The 19,856-nt window shown below is 35.8% G+C and overlaps 3 non-coding genes across 3 annotated transcripts; 1 reads left to right on the top strand and 2 right to left on the bottom strand.

Moving 5' to 3' along the window:
- Positions 1-6,948: 6,948 nt before the first annotated feature.
- TRNAA-AGC (transfer RNA alanine (anticodon AGC)) lies at positions 6,949-7,021 on the bottom strand. The gene has a single exon. It is a non-coding gene; the product is annotated as a tRNA-Ala (tRNA).
- A 1,511-nt stretch (positions 7,022-8,532) lies between these two features.
- TRNAA-AGC (transfer RNA alanine (anticodon AGC)) lies at positions 8,533-8,605 on the bottom strand. Its single transcript has one exon. It is a non-coding gene; the product is annotated as a tRNA-Ala (tRNA).
- Positions 8,606-19,003: 10,398 nt separating this feature from the next.
- Positions 19,004-19,110, top strand: LOC136201603 (small nucleolar RNA R71). Its single transcript, XR_010673950.1, has one exon. It is a non-coding gene; the product is annotated as a small nucleolar RNA R71 (small nucleolar RNA).
- The last annotated feature ends 746 nt before the right edge of the window (positions 19,111-19,856 follow it).

The raw sequence follows: 19,856 nt of genomic DNA, 5'->3' as shown, positions 1-19,856 counted from the left end.
TAAGTGGCGTATGGAGATAAGGGCTGCTGCTTTGGAGATAAAGGGCCATCCGAGGATGATATTGTAGGCTAACTGACCATCCAAGATAGAAAATTCCAGATCGCCTTTCCAAACCTGATCATCATCTGCTAACTCACAATCCAATGTTACCTGGCCTTTTGTTTGGATGGTATGTCCTGTCACTCCCAGGATATCTACTACGGTTGGTTCTACTTAGATTGGATCAACCATGAGTTTGGCAAAAGCTCCTCTTGTGATGACATTGCATGAGCTCCCAGTATCGATCATCACCATTTTCATCTCCCAGCCTTCCACCATCATAGTAATGACCAAGGCATCCGCATGAGGGGAGATCTCCGGACCAACATCTGCAAAAAGGGGATTAAGTGATGCCCTATCAAGAGCGACAGTTTTTGCTTTTTTCAGTACAGGTTGGTACCCTGGTCCGCCTGCTATAACATTGATAGTTCCTTTTGCTTTCTTCTTTTGATCGTCCCTGGATCTATCACCATCTCCCTTCTTGCCATCATTCTGGACGAACCTGTCCAGCTTTCCTCTCTCAATAAGCCTTTCTATTTCTCTGGCTAATTCCCAACACGCGTCTGTGTCATGGCCATTTTTCTTGTGGTATTTACAATAATTTTTGGGATTTTTCCCAGTATTAGTGTACTCCCCCCCTTTTGGTTCGGGGTATGAAATGCTCCGCTTGTGCTGGCTGTTCTTAATCCACATAAGCACTTCACTCTTTGAAGCATTGAGAGGTGTGAAGGAGGTGACAAATGCCGATTTGTTCTTAGAGCCCCTTCGTCGACTTCTAGAGGAGGAATCCTGGTGCTTGTCCCTTTCTCTATCCCGATGGCGAGATTCGCCTTTGTCTCTTCTGTGTGGAGATAGTGATTCGCGGCGAATGTCATCCACTTCCATAAAGTCCTTGCAGCGCTCTATCAATTCTGCCATGTTGCTGGGTTTCTTTCGAATTAGATCCTCCTGTAAACTCTTACATGTTGTGTTTTTTACCAGAGATTCCACTGCCATGGAGATATCCACATCAACAATTTGGATACACAATTTGTTAAAAGCGTTTATATACTCGCGAAGGGATTCATTTAGCTTCTGCTTTAATTCAAAAAGCTTCCGTGACTTGACCACTGGCGGGATACATCCAGCGAATTTAGCACAAAATTCTCTGCTTAGTTGATCCCAACTGTCTATGGATCCAGGAGGTAGAGATTGGAACTAATCATAAGTGGAACCTCCCAACGTGGTGATAAACATCTTGCACAGCACTGGTTCCGTTGCACGGTTAAGGCGAAGTAGTATTCGATATTTCCTGGCGTGAGCCTCTAGGTTGTCAGCACCCGTGTATATAGGGAGATTAGGTATTTTAAAATGCCTATCGGTTTCCTCCGCCTCGATCCAAGCCATGAAGGGCGAATCTCTATTGGCGAATGGATTATGCCTGGCATTCTCCTCATTCATACGGAGCACCGCAGCTCATACTCTATCATCAAAATTCTCTGGATTCGCTCTGGGGCGTCCTCTCCGTGGAGATCTACTTAGAGACGATGAAGAGCTGGACCCAGATGATGGATCTGATGGCGAATGTCCGCCTCCGCTTCCACGTCCGCCTCCTCCTCCACTGCCACCTCCTCCGCCCTGTCCGCCTAGGGGAGCTTGACCGTTACCCCCTTCATGGCCTCCTGAAGGAATGTGCCCAGCAGTTCCTTGGGGTGGTGGTGGCAGTGGCCCACTTGAACGTGGTGTCTCTACTGGCCTTTTACTCTGTCTACGCCTAGTAGATGGGGGCGATCTACCCCTACGGGAGGATCTCTGCCTTCGGGGCGAAGGTGATTGTGACCGCCTACTTCTCTCTGTTCGATGCTTTTTATGCTTTCGACCTTCTGATCCGCTCGCAGGGAGACTAGACCGCGGACGGCTAGGGATACCGGATCCACCTAGATTGAGCCTCTGGCTTGCGGATGCTTCCGGGAGTGTTCGGTTACCTCCGCGACCCTGTTCAATGTTCTCAGGAAACAATTCTCGATTAAGTGGCGGACCGCCAGGCGATACCGTGGTAGTTACCAAGGAGTCTGTTGTATGTGCTTGGAGAAACGAGGAGTTAAGGGCATTGGGCTCTAAAGCCATCTGTGGCCACTGTGATACCGTAGAAGCGGGTGCCATGCTCCAAAGGGGAGGAATGATCATGAATGACCGTAAGCGGTTACCCATCTCAGGGCCAAATTCTCTTTCGATTGCGCTGGCGCATAGGTCGAACCAGGATAAGTCTGCTGAGTAATCTCTAACCCTTTAAAGAGCTCAGTAGTGGATTTAAAAAGCCCGGAAGGATTCTGGGGACTAGACGTAGGCGGCGAGGCCGAACCAGGATAAGTCTGCTGAGTAATCTCTAACCCTTTCTCTTGATATATATGTATGTGTTGCTTGCTTAAATTGCTCAGCAAATAATCTGTATAAGCCGACACTGAGTAATTAGAGTGCTGAGTTGGAAGCTGACCTAAAGTGTTATTTCCCAACTCAATACCAAAACAGCTCTAATCAGTTTCTGATTAAAGCTGTATTGCATCTCACTCAACCTTGCTGGCCTAAAGCTGAGTTAAATTATCAAACATTTAACTAAGTCAGCATTATTAAGTGAAAAAGTTATATTAGTTCCTAACCCCCCCCCCCCCTTTGGAACTAATCCTATTGCATTACACGGGACCAACATCAACCTTCTATTGGATTCAGACTCCAAGCTTCATAAAGCTCCACATTTGGTGGGAGCTAGGAGCGTGCCTTTGGGATCTAGACTACTATTAGTCCACGTGTTCGCTTAGGTAGCTCCTAAAGTAGATTCTTGAATGACTAGGCCTTTACATCTCCATCATTTATGGGCTTCTTGAATTAGGCCCAACTGCTAGATTCAGGTTGCATGTATTTACTTTGAGAATTAGGCCCATTTAGTTAATATCGTATCAATTGTTATGCACAAAAAATCCCATTATTCTGTATGAATAAAGCAGAAGAAATACTCTTAACTATATTTTCTAGGTTATCTATACACATTTCCATTTTCCACATTCTGCCTCTGCAAATCACAATTTCGAGAAATCAACTAGAAAAATCAACCAACTTTGAACGAATTTTAACAAATACTGAAAAACCCGCAAGAGATAGATCAACTTACATATACATAAAACACAGACCAGAGAGAAATTGCAATTCATTTCAAGAACTTGGCATATCAGAAATTGCAATTCATTCCCAAACTTGGCATTACGACAATGATAAACACGATTAGATCCTAATCAAGAAAAATAAAAAGTGAAGAAAAAGAAGAAGAATCTTTGGTTGTAATTGAACGTATAGATTATTTCACAACTGTGAAGTTCTTTTTTTAGCCTAAAAAATCAGAGAGACTTTTTAAGCAAAAACATCTTATGATATTTCAATCAACCAGTTAAAGTAGTAGTTTATAGTATAAGTAGCGTAGTTTTTATAGGGGGGATATTGTTAAGCTTGTTCTGTAGCATTCATTTTCTCGTCTAAAAAAGAGGCATAATTAGAGGATATTTTTCCAAGAGACTCATTGAAAGCCCTAAAACTCCTTATTTAGTATGAAAATAAGGTGAAATAAATAGAAAGAAGTTTTAAGTAAATACACTGAATATTTTTTCACAGAAATGTCGACTACTGATAGGGGCATTTTGTCCCTATCTTTTAGCATGGTTTACGGTTCAATTTACGACTAAATAAATAAGTTTAATTATGAAAATAAGAAGTTTTTAATAAAGTAATGAAATAAAAATAAATTCTGTACTTTCGGTTAATTTCCTTTACTTTTGATTAGATTTAGAAAATAAAATGTCAAGCTAACTCGGCTCTCGAGAATTGTATTTCAGGTACGAGTAAGGAGCAAAATCCCACCGACATACGCGAGGCGTATCAACCTCCACGCGGGGCGTGTGACATCCAGTCAGAAATAATTGCTCAATCCACAGGCACCACATGGGCTTCACCCACTGATACACGGGGCGTATGACCCTCCACGCGGGGTGTAGAAGCAATGATAAGCTCAATCATGAATGTCAGACTGCATGGTCTTCCAAAGTCAACCTTCTACGCGGGGCGTCCCACCTTACACGCGGAGCGTACTTGGGAATTCTTTAGTCCAAAAGTCTAGGAACGCAGATACGCGAGGCATGCTCCAGGCTACGCGTGACATAAAAGGCATAGTTCACGCCATTAAACCTCAGGAGCTCAAACACGCGCGGCGTACCCCAGTCTACGCGGGGCGTGGTTGAGACAACAAGATCTAAATTTGGTCCACTTGCAGGAGATTTCTGACGGAATGGGCCAATACGCGGGGCATCCCCTACCATGCGCGTGGCGTGTCATGGGAATTCTGCAGAAATAATGTATCTCCATGCTTGTAACTTGTGAAATTACAATTTTACCCCTAGCTTGATGTGTATAAATAAGAGTGATTAGCACTCATTTATAGGCAGTTTTTCATATTCAGTCTTTTATATTGAGTTCTTGCTATTGAGTTTTAGGTAGTTTTAGATTCAGATTTTACATAGCAAAACTCTATCACCTTGATTGCTTGTTCGTTTATTCCGGCATTCCGTCAAAGTTCCGTTCTGTCTTCGTTCACCAAGCTTGAGAGTTCCACCTCCAAGTCCTAAGAGACAGCTTTGAGTCCGGTTAGCTAGTTCCAAGGGCGGATTCTTCCCTTTTCACTTGCTAATTAGCTTGTACTCTTCCTATGTACTAGGCTTGGTTGTATTCCATATTTACATTTTCCATATTTATAATTTATGATTTACAATCTCTACTTCTCTATACGTGTTGATGTTTGTTACTTGTTTTGATATTCGTAATTGATTATTGTGTAGGGGAACACGATTTTCGACGCCATTCGGGCTATCTTTAGGGATTCATATAGGTGTTGCCTTACCGGAAGTGACGCACCGGAAACCGTAGGAATTGACAAGCCACAGAACTTACGGGCCCTAATTTCTAATCCCAAGCATTAGACACGCCTTGACTAGGAACCACGTAGTCTAAGTACTTCACGGGTCGGTCACACTACACGTAGTCATCATTGCAAGAGTAAATCATTAACCGTATATTTTGGGAGTCATTGTTTATCATATTTATAACTTATCACCATCCGCATCACTTCGTAGAGTTTTCGTTATATAAATCTGTCTCACTAATAGTTTAGGAGTAGTTTGTAGTTGTCACCCAAACCAACCTAAAGTATTCACCACTTAGATAACGTATAAAACCGAATCGTTTAATACTTGTAGTTATAAATCCCGTAGATTCCATACCCGATCTTAACCGGATTATTACTTGATACGACGGGGTACACTTGCCCCCTAAGTAGTAGCGTCTAGTAGAGATAGATCATTTAGGAAGATCATATCCATAGTCATAACATCCTTATCATAATACATATTTAGAGCTCTACCTAGGCGCCACGCATCAACTACCACAAATTTAATATTTGTAACATTCGATATGTTTGAAATAGAATACAAATAATTGTATTAGAAAAAAGTTATTAAATAAAAATTAAACTTACGTAAGGTTATTTAGACAAACAAATTAGAGTAGAGATTAATCAAATGAGCAAGTTAGGGTTGAAATTAATTGGATGAGAAAATTTATACTGATAACATGTTATAAACTTATGGATTATAATGTAATTATAATATGAATATGAGGATTGATATAATAAAAAGATGAAGGTTAATAGAATAAATATCTAAAGATTAATATATTAAAGAATTTAGATGGAGAGAAAATAATCACAGCATAAACTTTTTAATATTGGTGTGGTTTGTAAAATGAGAGAATTAGGGATGTAAATGGGATGCGATGGGGAAAGGACTACATTCCCCATCCCCACTCCTCGACTTATTGGGGATTCCTCGTCCCTATCCACAAAACCTTAACGGGAATGTTTTGTTCATATTCCCTATTCCATTTTGTTAATCATTTATGATGATCTCTCCAAACAAGCATATGTTTATCGCCAAATTTTTCTTCTATTACGAAGACCATCAAGTCATGAATTATCTAATAGATGTCTTTTACATACATTCAAGCCTTTTGGAAAGAGCTGTTAAATCAAGTTCTCGTTTAGATGAAGGAAGCATAAATAGTCGAGACCCAGTCAGGAGATGTTCTAGCTTATATTCCTACTAATATAATTTCCATTACAAACGGAAAAATATTCTTATCCATCGATCTATCCAATGTTAGAATTTGCCCTTCTATTAATGTGGGGATTTCCATTTCCAGAGTAGAACCTACTGCTCAAATTAAAGCTATGAAACAATTGGTGGGTAAGATAAAATTGGACTTGGCCCAATTCGTCGAATTAGAAGCCTTTGCGCAATTCGCTTCTAATCTAGATAAAGCTACTCAGAATTAATTGGCAAGAGGTCAGCGCTTTATATAAATATATAACTTTTATTCTATTTTCTCTCCATATTTTTGGCTTTTGGTAGAGTTTAACAACAAAGAATAAGATTGAGTTTGTGTTGAGTTGAGTTGTAGAAGGAAAGAATAATATTGACCAAACCTAATAACCCTAAAAAGAATCATAAAAATATATATAATGAATTAATCAGGGAATTTATGGGATCCTATGAGGCATATCAGGTACAAGTATAACGATCCCAATGGAGTAAGGGGTCCTATCCGCATCCCCATGTATGGGAGACAAAACAATTCTTATTTGCAACCCTATGAGATATAAGTTTTATTTAGCAGGCTTACAAAATCTATAGTTCTAATTTATCACATAAATTATTTCATAACATAACTTTTTTTAGCTTAAAAAACAGAGAGTCTTTTTAAGCAAAATCAATGAACATTTAAGAATGAAAAGTGAAAAAAATAGAGAATAGAGGTGAAAAGTGAAAAAAGAAAGAATGGAGATGCGGGGTATCGATCCCCGTGCCTCTCACATGCTAAGCGAGCGCTCTACCATCTGAGCTACATCCCCTTACTATTAGCATAGTATAACGACAAAGAATAAGATTGAGTGGGAGTTGAGTGGCAAAATGAAAGAATAAGATTGACCTAACCTAATAACTTTAAAAAGAATCACAAATATAAATATAAATGTTGAATGGTGAATTAATCGGGGAATCTACGAGGATCCCATGGGGGCATATCAAGAACGGGTACATGGATCCAAATGGAGCGGAGATTCCTATGCTCGTCCCTGCATGCGGGGGATAAAACAATTCTCATCCTTGCCCACTGGGGATTCTCATCGAGGATTCCTCGTCCCCAATGAGGATGGGGAATTCTAGCTCTATTTGCAACATTATTCTTATTTACACTAGTAGGCTTACAAAATGTATGGTTCTAATTTATCACATTAAATTATTTCATAACATAGAGAACTTTTTTTAGCTTTAAAAATAGATAGACTTTTTAAGCAAAAATAAAGAATATTTATTTCCCTTATTTTATATTTAATTGCACGTTTTATAGTTTTTCTTCTTTCTTTATTCATTAAGTTTATTTTAGTTGGATTGCATATATTTTACTGGATCTCTTAATCCGCTTAAATTGCATCTGTTGTTTATTATCTTTTTTATTTGTAATATTTTTTTATTTAGCAAGAGCAGAAATAGTAGATTTTATTCGTAGATCACTACATCTGCATGGTTGCAAAAGAAATGACTCAGATCCGAAGATTCAGAAGAGTTTAAATATTGAAGATTGGATTACAGATGCTTCTCTGCAAATTTGGAGTTTCAACAAGTAAATGTTTCATCTGTTATTTGTTTTATTTTGTTTTTTGTAGTTTTTTTTTTTTACCTTTATAGATTATGTACTAGGCATAGTCTGTACTTATGTAAGGTTTTATTCCATATTTTTCTTATTGTACTTGTTGTTTTTTATCGGCTTAAAGCATTATTTGGTCCCTGACCTATCCAAAATTTTGTTATTTGGCATCTAACCAATTATTTAGTCATATTTGACCCATGATCTATCCCAATTGGTGAAATTTCACACAATTTGTATTAAAACTTAACCGAACCGTTATCTCATTGATAAGTAACTTTATTTTGACACTTGAACATGACACACGATATTTCTTAAAGTTTTTTTACCACGTTATGTGGAAATAATTAATTAGATTTAAAAAACAAAAAACAAAAACCAAATCCTAAACTAAAATCTATTAAGTTCAAGTGTCAAAATATCGTTACTCATCAATGAAATAACGGCTCGGTTAAGTTTTAATACAAATTGGGTGAAATTTCACTAATTGAGATAGGTTAGAGGCCAAATGTAACCAAATAATAGGTTAGGGGCCAAATGATAAAATTTTGCATAGGTCAGGGACCAAATAATGCTTTAAACCTTTTTTTATCTATGAAATTATGTACACATTTTCATAAAAAAAATGAAACTAAAGTGAAATAAATAGAAAGAAGTTTTAAGACTGAAAGGTGAAAAGACAAAGAATAAAGGTGAAAAGTGAAAAAAAACAAAATATGGAGATGCGGGGTATCGATCCCCGTACCTCTCGCATGCTAAGCGAGCGCTCTACCATCTGAGCTACATCCCCTTTTCTATAAATTTCTATTTTTAGGGTTAAATCTATTTCATTATTTTAGTATGTAACGAATAAAAATTAATTTAGTTTACAATATTTTAACTATTGTTCTTGAAAATAAACTAAAAAAAAATCACAAAAAAAATGTTGAAATGGAATTTAATTAGGGAATTCACGGGGGTCCCTACAGGGCACATTAGGGATGGATACGATGATATTTGTGGGGCGAGGATACCTATCCATGTCCCTGACTATGGGGGAGAAAACAATCCTTATCTCCGCCACACATGGATTAATTGGAGATTCTTCGTCCTCGATGTGACGAATTCCGAATAGGGATGGGGAATCTCTGCCCCATTTGCAACCCTTAGAGAGATAAACCTTTTTTTTATTAGTAGGCTTACAAATTGTATAGATTTATCAAATAGATGATCGCATATAAAAAAATAAAATAAAATGACTTTTTAAGAAAAAATAAAGAAGATTTACTTCCCTTATTTTAATATTCTAATCGAGGACGAGAAATCCCCTCTATGTTCGCAACCCTAGGAGATTTAAGTCTTGTTTATGCTAGTAGGCTTATAAAATATATGGTTTTAATTCATCATATAGATTATTTCATAATAGAGAGATTTGTTTTTATTGGCTTAAAAAACAGAGAGATTTTTAAGCAAAAATAAAGAGTATTTATTTCCCTTATTTCAATATTTCATTATTTTAATGTTTTGATGAAGGATTTTTTGTTCCCGTTGGGGACGGAGAATCCCCGTCGCATTTCTAAGTCGAGAAGAGATTAACCTTATTTATATTAGTAGGATTACAAAATGTATGGTTCTAATTTATCATATAAATTATTTCATAACAGTGAAAAAATGTGTGCAAATAGCAATCAAGGAGGTCTGGATGCTAACAAACATTGGAGTTGGATGGTGTCCAGTACTGTAAAGGCATCAAAGGCAAATGGAAGATCAAATTGATTACCAAGTAGATTGGTAATCAATTTGTTCTTCGATTTGCCTTTCATGCCTCTCTAATACTCCACATCATCCAACTCTAATGTTTGTTTAGCATGCACACCTTCTTGCATGCTATTCGCACATAATGTCCCCTTGCACGCTATTCACACATCATCATGCCCCCCTGCCTGCTCTTGAGTCCATTGTTGAGCGTTTTCCACAAGTGCACGGTTTCGCTTGTAGTAATCAAAATATCGATCCTACAGAGATACGTTTTTTAACGAAAAACTTATTTTTGAATTATTAATTTCGAACTTGTTAGATTTATTAAATGTAAATAAAAAGTGAAAATTGTTTAATTGAATTTAGGAAATTTGTTTAATTGAATTTGTGAACTTTGAGTATTTGAAAATGCAGGAATAAGATTTTATATTTAGAATAAATCGATTGTTAGAAATGTCTTCTGATTTAGGGATGAATTTTACAAAACAGGAACGCTTAGTTCTTTTTAGAAAAGATAATTAAATGTATTCATTTACATTAAGCAAAGAAATCAACTTTAAACTTTGTACATTATGAAAATGTAATATCATAAGCTCCTTCAATGTATTGGGCTTTGAACTGCTTTCGATCTTAATCCAAAGTATCGTGCCCTAATCAACCTGGTACTAATCTTTAACATTAAAAGTACCAACTTGTTTAGGTTGTTCAACAAAGTTTCCTTGTAATGATTTTGAATTTAACTACGTTTTAATGAAAACACCAGAACTCACTTTAGTGGATTGGTTACCATAAGTGCTACTTAAAAATGAATTGAAGAGAACCAACTTTATTAGATGAAATATAAATTGAAACAAGTTTACAGAGAACAGAAAGCATGGAAACTTTTGACGATTGCAAGTGAAAGGTTGTCAATTCTTCCCTTGGGCTTCGTTAGAGTTTGTCAGACTCCGGGGCGGATCCTCTACTCAATCTTCTCGTTGTATCTTCGTTATAGGGATGCGGACGGCCTCTACCAAAATGTAAACTAATAAGACTGAATCTAAACGCTACTGTGTTTGTAATTATATTATAAACAATGTGTGTACATCATATTGCTTTTATACAGAATCTAATTTCTAACTCTCGAAATGTGTTTACTTAGAACTTCGACATAAGTTCTACGCTCTGATTATAACATTTCACATATGTTTTCTCTCAACATCAACTCTTTATTTATAGATGTTGAAGGGTTGTGTTTGAAGTGATGTATCTGTTGGTTAAGAGTCGTGTCCGTTGTGAAAGGACGTCTTTATCCACTTGAACGAACGCGTTTCTTGGATTTTCAGCATGTGTTAAATGCATTTGTAAATTTTCTGCACTTACCGAGGATGGTAATCCGCGGCCGTGAATGACGTAGCATTGAGTTGAACGACGGACGAAGGGGAGAAGTGGCTAAACCACGCGTGTCGCGGTCGCGGGTGGTGAATTCGCGATCGCGGCATGCTGAGTTTTCCGTTTCTTTGCTTTCGTTCGTGTCCTCGACTTGGCGCTTTTGATTTACGTCGTCTTTGACTCCTTTTGTAGGGTTTTTCTTCTGTTTTAGATCCTTTTTCGTTCCTATTTGGATTTTACCGAATATTCAGGTACCTTGCAAGAAAGAAAGATATTCGAGAGTAAAAGTAATCTAAACAGATATAAATAACACGAATTTGTAATAAAAATGATATAAATATTAATGATATTTTAGGTATATTTTGGGCTTAACAAATCTCCACACTTAATCTTTTGCTAGTCCCGAGCAAAATTTCACTGAATTTATTCCTTAACTAATCTCTTTATGAAAATAAAACATATATCTTTGTGTTTACCTTTGAAATTAGTTAAGCCGAAAAAAGACTAACTTCGCATGGCAAATTTATACGCAAAATATCAAACTAACTTAGTATAAATACGATATATCATTCGTCTTGTATTTCAATGTTTAAATTGAAGTATTCGGGACGATGTAAGCACGCATGTTATTGAGTCTTTCATCTCAAGGCATTTCAAAGTACCAAATTTCCTTTCCCAAACTTGAATTATTATATATGATTTATTAAGTTTAATTTATTTGCTTAGTTACGCCCGTGATAAGGGTGGTCTCGATCGTAACTTTATATGCATTTTATTTGTGTTCGCTTAAGAGGTATCGACCATGCCATGGGTGGACGCAATCGTTACTTTAAACTTTAAACACGCTTAATTTTTCTAATTTAAACGTTCCTTTCATACCTCGATTGTGATAAGGGTGGTCACAACCGTGGCCAAAAGTACATTTTACTTATTTATTTCTTCCCTTTCATACCTCGACTGTGATAAGATTGGTCTCAATCGTGGCCAAAAGTTAAGCATACGATTTATTGATTATAACTTGTAAATTGGGAAAAAGAAAATTAGCACATTCATCCTATATTGACTTAAAATTCAACATTTATTATGGCTATAGTTTCCTTAAAAACTTCAATTGGTGTTAATGTAAGACAAAATCAAAACCGAGCTAAAAAATTGTTAGTTCAATTTAATGCCTATAAACCTAATTGAAAATTTAAAATAAGATTTATTGTATCATGAATTTCATGATATGAAATAGAGATTAAAAATAAAGAATTTTTACTTAAATACATTCACTCGAGACAATTTTTACTTAAAATTGTGTCGAAGATTTGTGAGAAATTTGAAAATATTACCCGTATAGAAATATATTATTTCTATCGATAATGATAACCTAAAAATAATCATAAGTTAAATATATTTTAAAATAATGTTAAATAAATTGTTTTGCAATATATGTTGCATTTGCATAAAACAAGTGTTGCATTTATAATTATTCTTATATCTTTTCATTATTCTTATTCGTTGCATTTATTCGTACTAAAAATGATATATGCAATATCTCCTCCCACACTTAAATTGGACCATGTCCTCATTGGTGCAAAAATTGATAAAACACGAAAAATGGTACGAAATAAGATATAGATATATGAAATTAAAGCATCCAACTACTAAGGTTGGAATCCACCGAGGTAATTCATGAACACAAGTCTGGAAAGTTTGTACCAATATCATCTAACCATAAATTCATGTGCCGGTTCTGCTCATTCATTTGGTTGAAATTTTATTGAAAATTAACGCAATCACCAACAAAGTGGTGCTCTTCCACAACATGCCATTTGTGCTTTGCTTCCGCTATATTGTCATCATCATAATGCAGATCGTCATCCCCACCAAAATGGGTCTGTAAAAGTAAAGGTAATGTGGTGTGGATTTAATTATACGGGGAAGAGTATGGAGTGTGTAATTGGGTAAAATGGAAGGTGATGTTAGGTTTGTGTAAGGGATAGGTACATATAGGGGTGAAATATAGGTGTTTAGGAGTTATTGAAGGAACAGGAAAAAGTTGAAAAATTGTGCAAAATCGGATCCTAATTCCGTCCTACAGATCGTGTGTCGTGACCGAGATTCATGACTCTCGATCGCTGAAATACGCGAACAAAACTCTGTTTGTGCAATTTTTTGAGTAAATATGTCCTATAAATGAAAACATGTATACCTGAAACTTCAAAATATAAATGAAACATTAAATTCAAGGTAAACCAAAGGTTTATCCTTATTAATGGGAAAATAACAAATGATATAATTAAGTCAATTAAGATAAGAATATCAAAAGTTATGAAGTAAAATGAAGGAAGCAGTAAGGTTCACTTAATCATATAAGTTAAATGAATCTACATATGTAATGATTCGAAACTGAGTCATGCACTTAATAATTTCGCATGTAATAGTTACAGAGATATCAAATATAAACTGAGAATTATCGTGAAGTGTGTTAGTATACTGATCGATTAATTATCACTGATAAAATTTGAACAGACATAAAATCAGTATTCAGACGAAATAATAAAAAGTATTGATTTATTAGAAATGTATGAACAAATAAAGTAAAACATCAAATATGAATTCAATTATAAACAAACAAACCTATTTACATATTGTGTGAAAACAAAATACCAAACAAACCTATTTCTTAGATGGTGTGTGTTTAGAAATCATGTTGTTTGGAAATGTGTAAGGAAGCAAAGGTCTCTGAACTTAGTTTCTGGTTTGATGAAGATGAAAGAATATCAGAAAGGTATTCTGACAGAGATGAAAAGAATGTAACAGTACTTCAATCCTTTATAACTTATTTATAAAATCCTAGGATGAAATGAGGTATTGTTGTGAAGTGAAAAGGTATTTAATCAGACCTCCTGAAGATTGAAGAAACTCAATTTTTCGTTTCTGAAAAGTTGTGTCCGCAGGAAAAGAAAAACGCAGGTCTGAGTCTGCAAGAATTTATCGTGTCGCGACCGAGGATACTGAGCCGCGGTCGCGGCACGCTAATTTTAAAAAATTTTGTGTGATTTTTTTCCTGCTGAAGTTATAGAGAATTCTGATCCTCGGCCGAGGATTTCAATCCCCGGTAAGTTCAGAAATTTTTTGTTTTCTCTTCCTTTCCCTTGAAATTTTAAAATTCTGAATTCTCAACTGAGGATTCCAAATCCTCTGTAAGTTCAGAAAAGTCCTTACCTTTTTAAGAATTCTAAATATGTGAATTCTCAACTGAGAATTCCAAATTCTCAACTGAGAATCACTAAATTTCTTCTAATTCATATTAAATACCTAGAATTTAATTAAAATTATGACTTGAACATATTTTCATGTATCTAAAATCTAATATAAAGTCTATTAACAATGAAAAATCATAAAATTGGAATGTGTAAAAATTAAAAATCATTAAAAACAAACAAAATGAAAAATAAAATAAAAGTAAAATTGGAATAAATCTGAATGAATTAATCGTCAGAAAAATACGTTACGAACGCAATTTCCTCGTTTGAAAAATTTTCGTAATAGATTTTACATCTGTTACCGTTAACTTTAAAACGAACTCCGTCAAGTCCTTCAATTTCTAAAGTTCCATAATCAAATACATTGAGAACCAAATATGGTCCAGTCCATCTGGACCTAAGTTTTCCTGGAAATAAACGAAGCCGTGAATTAAATAACAGCACCTTATCCCCAACATTAAATTGTTTGACCTTAATCTTGGCATCGTGCCATTTTTTCACTTTTTCTTTATAAATCTTCGCATTTTCATAAGATAGATGACGTAACTCAACTAACTCATTTAAGTCGAGTAAACGTTTCTTTCCTGCTTGTTGTAAATCAAAATTAAGTTTTCTAATAGCCCAATAGGCTTTATGTTCTAATTCTACTGGTAAATGACATGCTTTTCCATATACCAAACGATATGGAGTCATTCCTATTGGTGACTTAAATGCAGTACGGTATGCCCATAGCGCATTATTGAGTTTTTTAGACCAATCTTTTCTTGATGACGAAACTGTTTTCTCTAGAATCCATTTGAGTTCTCTATTCGAGGTCTCCGCCTGACCATTTGATTGAGGATGGTATGGCGTTGACACACGGTGACGTACTCCATATTTCCTCAGAAGTGTATCAAAATTTCGGTTTATGAAATGGGTACCGCCATCACTAACAATGACTCTAGGACAACCAAATCTACAAAATAAATCTTTAAGAAAACCAGTAACAACTCTAGAATCGTTCGTCGGGGTCGCAATTGCTTCAAACCACTTCGAAACATAATCTACGGCTACTAAAATATAAGTTTTACCATTAGAGGGCGGAAAAGGTCCCATGAAATCTATTCCCCACATGTCAAAGATTTCAACTTCCAATATGTTCGTGAGGGGCATCTCATCTTTTCTACCTACATTTCCTGTTCTTTGGCATTTATCACAACGCGTAATAAATAAACGAACGTCTTTAAACATCGTAGGCCAAAAGAATCCACATTCATATATTCTGGCCACTGTCTTGCTAGTGCCGTTATGCCCTCCATATGAACTAGAGTGGCATTCCGATATTATAGACTCATATTCATTTTCGCTAACACATCTTCTAATTATCCCATCACCACATGTCCTAAACAAGAAAGGATCTTCCCAAAAGTACTGTTTAATATCAGAAAAGAATTTCTTCTTTTGGTTGAAATTTAATCCTTCTGGAACAACATTGGCTGCGAGATAATTAGCTATATCCGCATACCATGGGGATATGACATTTTAATCTGATAGAGATGTTCATCAGGGAAATCATCTCGTATACCGATAGTCTCTCCTATCGGACCGTTTTCATCTTTGAGCCTTGATAGATGATCGGCGACAAGGTTTTCTACTCCCTTTTTGTCTTTAATTTCTATATCAAATTCTTGTAACAATAAAACCCATCTAATCAGACGCGGTTTTGCATCTTTCTTAGCAAACAGATAACGTAAAGCTGCGTGATCTGTATAAATAATAACTTTAGATCCTAACAAGTATGACCTAAACTTATCACATGCAAATACTACGGCTAACATTTCTTTTTCTGTTGTTGTGTAATTTAACTGTGCACCGGACAATGTGTGACTCGCATAATATATAACATGTAATCTTTTATCCTTTCTTTGACCTAAAACACATCCTACAGCTAGGTCACTTGCATCACACATGATTTCAAAAGGCAAATCCCAATCGGGTTTAGCAATTATGGGTGCACTAACTAAGGCTGTTTTCAATGTTTCGAAAGCTTTAATGCAATCTTCATTAAAATCAAAGGTTGAATCTTTCATAAGCAAATTAGTAAGTGGTTTGGAAATCACAGAAAAGTTTTTTTATAAATCGTCTGTAAAAACCTGCATGTCCTAGAAATGATCTTACTCCCTTAACAGTAGTTGGCGGGGGCAATTTTTCTATCACTGAAGTTTTCGCTCTATCCACTTCTAATCCTTTTTCAGATATTTTATGACCTAAAACAATTCCTTCATCAACCATGAAATGACATTTTTCCCAATTTAATACTAAATTCGTTTCTTCGCATCTAGAAAGAACTCTATCTAAGTTTTTTAAACATGCATCAAAAGAATCTCCATAAACTAAAAAATCATCCATAAATACTTCCATGATATCTTCAATGAAATCATTAAAAATTGCAGTCATGCAACGTTGAAAAGTTGCTGGTGCATTACATAAACCAAAAGGCATTCTTCTATATGCAAATGTTCCATAAGGACATGTGAAGGTTGTTTTATCTTGGTCATCCGGGTAAATATATATTTGAAAGAATCCAGAATAACCATCAAGAAAACAATAAAATGCATGACCGGCTATCCTCTCGATCATTTGATCGATGAAAGGTAAAGGAAAATGATCTTTCCTAGTTGCCTTATTTAGGTTCCTATAATCTATACAAACCCTCCAACCGGTGGTGGTTCGCGTAGGTATTAATTCACCTTCATCATTCCTTACTACAGTTATACCTCCCTTTTTGGGTACACAATGGATTGGACTAACCCATTCACTATCCGAAATAGGATAAATGATTCCATTGTCTAAAAGTTTAGTAATCTCATTTTTTACTACTTCTTTCATATTCGGATTTAAGCGTCTTTGTCTATCCGCTTTAGGTGGCTTATCTTCTTCTAAGTGAATCCTATGCATTACAATACTAGGATTAATTCCTTTTAACTCTGAAATCTGCCATCCCATACTTCCTATTCTATTTCTAACAACTTCTTTCAATTTTTCTTCTTGATTTTCGGTTAATTTGTTAGAGATGATTATAGGTAGAGTATCACTTCCGCCTAGGAAAGTGTACCTCAAATGGTTTGGTAATTCTTTAAGTTCTAATTTAGGTGGAACTACTACTGAAGGCGGAACTGGTCCATCTTCTCGAATCAAAGGCTCTGGGTCCTTATCTTCCAATTCTTCACCCATTATAGGTTCTATTATTTCTTCTCTTTGAATAATGTCGTTAATACATTCTTCAACTAGATCAAGTTTCATACAAGCGAAATCCTCCATAGGATATTTCATTGCTCGATTTATGTCAAATTCGATCTTATCGTCTCCTATCCTTAAAACTACTTTTCCTTCTGACACATCGACTAGAGCGCGTCCCGTGTTCATGAACGGTCTACCAAAGATTAGCGGACAATTAGCATCATAAGCAAAATCTAAGATAACAAAATCAGTAGGAAAAATAAATTTGTCAACTTTTACTAAAACGTCCTCAATTATACCATATGGTCTTTTAGTGGATTGATCCGCTAATTGCAAAACCATATTAGTACATTTGATTTCTTCTTCTAAACCTAATTTATCAAAAATAGACAATGGCATCAAGTTTATACTAGCTCCTAAATCACAAAGACAACTTGGGAATTCAATATCTCCCAATTTACACGGAATGGTAAAGCATCCGGGATCTTTGAGTTTAGTAGGTAATTTGCTTGATACTATCGAACTACAATCTTCAGTAAGTGAAATGGATGAAATTCCTTCCCAACTAATTTTTTTTGAAATTAAGTCTTTCAAAAACTTTCCATAATTAGGAATTTGCGTAATTGCATCCATAAATGTTAAATTTTGATGCAAATTTTTAAGTTTATCTAAAAACGATAAAAGTTGTTTATCATGGTCCTTATTTCGGACCTTATGTGGAAAAGGTGGTTTTGGTACAAAAGGTTTCGTACCAAAATCAATTTGTGCATCTTTTTGTTTTAATGTATTTTCTTTGGAATTTTGTAAATCAGTTCCAGGTAAAGTTGAATCTCCGGGTATTTCCGGATCTGAGTAGTTTTTCCCTGAACGAAGAGTGATAGCCTGTACATGCTCTTTCGGATTTCCTCCCGTTTGGCTGGAAAGACTTCCCTCTTTGCGGGATGGAATTGATTTAGCAAGTTGTCCAATTTGAACCTCCAAATTATGGATGCTAGATGATTGGTTTTGAATAAGCTGATCTTGATTACTTATTTTTCCATTCATAACATCTATAAATTTGTCGATTTTTGAAGATAAAGTGCTAATCGTATCTCTCGATTGATTTTGAAAGTTATTATTACGATATTGATTAGCACTTGCATTATTATTATTATTATCTCTCCAGTTAATGTTAGGATGATCTCTCCATCCAGGATTATAAGTATTAGAATAAGGATTATTAGTTTGGACAAAATTTACCTGTTCTATTACATCCATACCTTCGTAATCAATATCTGTCTGGAGCGGAGTACCATTAGGATCGCACGGTGCCATAAACCTATCAAATTTGTGCGATAAGGCAGAAACTTGGGCTTGCAACATCGCAACTGGATCAAGATTCATTATACCTTTAACCGATGATGTACCTGAGGGTGACGGTTTCGCCATTGGTATATGTCCATGCTCTGCGGGCCACATACTGCTGTTGATTGCCATTTCCTCCAAAAGTTCTCTTGCTTGGGCGGATGTCTTTTTCATAAATAACCCTTCCAGACATAGCATCTAATGACCCTCTAGTCGTAGGATTTAATCCACTATAGAATGTTTGCATTAAAAGTGCATCTGGCAATGAGTGGTGTGGGCATAAACGTTGAAGTTCTTTAAAACGTTCCCAAGCCTCATAAAGAGTTTCATTGCCATTTTGAGAAAAAGATGTCAACTCTTTTATGATTCTTGCGGTTTTTGCTAAAGGAAAATATTTCAATAAAAATGCTTGGGCAAGTTGGTCCCAAGTTTCAAATGTTGCGGCCGGCATAGAAGTTAACCATTCTTTGGCTCGATCCTTAAGAGTAAAAGGAAAAAGGCGAAGTTTGATTGCTTCGGCTGGCACATCGCTAATTTTAAAAGTGTCACAAATTTCTAAGAAATTTGTCAAATGGGTATTAGGATTTTCGTGAGGTAGCCTATAAAACGTTACGTTATTTTGCAACATATTAAGCAAAGCAGGCTTAATTTCAAATTGGTTTGCGTTTATACGGGGTCTAACTACACTATTAGTTACACCAGCCATTCCTGGCCTAGCGTACTCCATAAGTGTTGCCATATTTTCTGGCTGGACTAATTTGGTTTTTAAAGGGGGTTTTGCCTTTGTTTTTTCTAAGTGTTCTTTCAATTTTTGGATCAAGAGGGTCTAGTGGCGTGCCCGAACTTCGCGAACTGCGCATGAACTTGAAATTGTTGCACGAACCAAACTACCTTCAAAACAAAATTGAAAATAAATATGTTAAATAAACTGAAATAAATAAAATATAAAAGTTGTAAAAAGAATGTGTAAACCTAGATTCGAAAATAAAATACGAAAAATAAAAATTTTGTCAAAAATTTTGGCGTGTCCCCGGCAACGGCGCCAAAAACTTGTTGAGCGTTTTCCGCAAGTGCACGGTTTCGCTTGTAGTAATAAAAATATCGATCCCACAGAGA

Source organism: Euphorbia lathyris, chromosome 7 (genome assembly GCF_963576675.1).
Source record: "Euphorbia lathyris chromosome 7, ddEupLath1.1, whole genome shotgun sequence".
Classification (NCBI taxonomy): Eukaryota; Viridiplantae; Streptophyta; class Magnoliopsida; order Malpighiales; family Euphorbiaceae; genus Euphorbia; species Euphorbia lathyris.
Note: the sequence above shows the minus strand (reverse complement) of the source record. Positions and strands in the feature narration are given on the sequence as shown.